The sequence below is a fragment of the Lepidothrix coronata genome, unplaced genomic scaffold (genome assembly GCF_001604755.1).
Source record: "Lepidothrix coronata isolate B3197 unplaced genomic scaffold, Lepidothrix_coronata-1.0 Scaffold214, whole genome shotgun sequence".
NCBI classification, from domain to species: Eukaryota; Metazoa; Chordata; class Aves; order Passeriformes; family Pipridae; genus Lepidothrix; species Lepidothrix coronata.
The window spans coordinates 1,412,572-1,414,816 of record NW_016690394.1 but is presented as its reverse complement, the minus strand read 5'-3'; the positions used below and the strand labels follow the sequence as shown (position 1 = coordinate 1,414,816).

At 49.7% G+C, this 2,245-nt stretch overlaps 1 long non-coding RNA gene across 1 annotated transcript in view; it reads left to right on the top strand.

Moving 5' to 3' along the window:
* Positions 1 to 483: 483 nt before the first annotated feature.
* The window catches only part of LOC108506427, a 14,350-nt gene continuing 12,588 nt past the window's right edge, over positions 484 to 2,245 (top strand). Inside the window, exon 1 of the long non-coding RNA XR_001877761.1 lies at positions 484 to 646. This is a non-coding gene — a long non-coding RNA (uncharacterized LOC108506427). The remainder of the gene's footprint in view (positions 647 to 2,245) is intronic.

Sequence of the window (2,245 nt, the reverse complement as noted above, 5' to 3'; positions counted from 1 at the left end):
ACCAGGGGCGGGGCCGGTTTCGGGGAGGAGAGGGGGCAGAGGGTGTTCAGTCCAGGAGACGCGGGGACGGCTTTGGGGTTTTTCTGGAGAAAAGTCTGGGAGCCAGCTATCTTTCCCCTGGTTCTTTCACCCTGTGAGATCTGACTGTCAGCCCTGCGCCGCCGGTGCCTCCTGACTCCCACCGGGGCCGACGAGTGCTGTTTTGTTTTTTTTCCTGCTTCCTTTTCATCGGAGAGGTCGGTGCTTGCCGGGAGGGAAAGGAGGGGGGGGGGAGTCTTGGAGACACTGCCATCTGGGAGCGGTGGGTCCTCTTGAGGGGTGAACTGTTTTTTTTTTCTCCTCACCCCCTTCCCTCCATTGAGGACAAAAGGGGCCCCCCCATTTCCCCCCTCTCGGTTTTCCCCTGCGGGCCGGGACTGCTCCCCCCCCCCACCCCCCCGACCCCTTTTTGTTTGCCACGTGGTGACTTCCGGAGCCCGACAGGGTACTGCAGGTCCTGCACCTTCCAGCGATCCCACAGCGCCCCCTGCCGATCACGACCAGGTACTGCAGGTCCTGCACCTTCCAGCGACCCAACAACACCCCCTGCAGGCCACGATTAGGACTGTGCTAAAGGACAGAGGAGTATCCATTCAAACTTGTTGTTGTTGTTGTTTCTTGTTACTGTTTTACAAACATACATATATCTTTTAATAAAGGGTTGTTATTTCTTCTGTTTTTTTCCACATTTTCCTTGAGTAAAGCCCCTTAATTTGACATTACAATTGCAGAGAGGGAGGAGTTTGGTCTGCCTCATAACTCATCCTCTTTAGCAAACAGTCCAGTCTCATCAGACAGTGACACTAACCCTAACCCTAACCCTAACCCTAGTAGCTTGCAGTCTTTTTTTAAAGTTTGGGGTTAGGGAACTGGCTTTGTGCATAGCTTGCAGTCTCTTTTTTATGGTTAAGGTTAGGGAAAAAGGTTTGCGCATAGCTTGCAGTCTCTCTTTTAGGGTTAGGGTTAGGGAACAGGCTTTGGACATAGCTTGCAGTTAGTGTGTGGACCAATCAGCGTTGATTCCGCCCAGTAAACGCAGCCACTGAAACGGACCAATCAGTGATGACTCCACCTCTTGACTCTGCCCAGTGGGCGGGGCCAGTGCTCTATATAAGCAAAGTACATACCGGACGGCAGTGGGTATTCTGCCAGACACGCAACAGAACAGCAACAGCAAAAGCAGAAACCCAAGAGAAAAAGCAAAAAATTCAGAGAGCGGTGGGCAGTGAATAGGGCTTATAGCCTAGAGAGGGGATTATTGGGAACCGCTGCGTGTCTGGAATGGGCTAAACCCGCGACTGTTACATCATGCATTGAGACAGATTCTGCCTAAACTTAACCCTTAACCCTAACCCTAACCCTAACCCCAACCCTAACCCTAACCCTAAACCTAAACCCCAACCCTTACGCTAACCCTAACCCTAACCCTAAACATATCCCTTGCTAACCCAAACCCTTGCTAACCCTAACCCTAACCCTAACCCTAAACCTATCTCTTGCTAATTCTAACCCTTGTTAACCCTAAGCCTAACCCTACCCCTAACCGTAACCCTAACCCTAAGACTCACCCTAACACTAACCCTTGCTAACACTAACCCTAACCCTAACACTAACCATAACCCTAACCCTAACCCTTGCTCACCCTAACCCTTGCTAACCCTAACCATAACCCTTAACCCTAACCCAAAACCTAACACTAACCCTAACCCTTACCCTAACCCTAACCCTTAACCCTAACCCTAAACCTAACACTAACCCTAACCCTTACCCTAACACTAACCCTAAAGCTATCTCTTGATAATCCTATCTTATGCTAAACCTAACCCTAACCCTAACCCTAACCCTAATCCTAAACCCCAACCCCCACCCTAACCCTAAACATAAACCTATCCCTTGCTAATCCTAACCCTTGCTAACCTTAACCCTAACCCTAACCCTAACCCTAACCCTTAACCCTAACCCTAAACCTAACACTAACCCTAACCCTTACCCAAACACTAACCCTAAACCTATCTCTTGCTAATCCTAACCCATGCTAAACCTAACCCTAACCCTAATCCTAAACCCCAACCCCCACCCTAACCCTAAACATAAACCTATCCCTTGCTAATCCTAACCCTTGCTAACCCTTACCCTAACCCTAACCCTTACCCTAATCCTAACCCTAAACCTATCCCATGCTAACCCTAACCCTTGCTAACCCTAA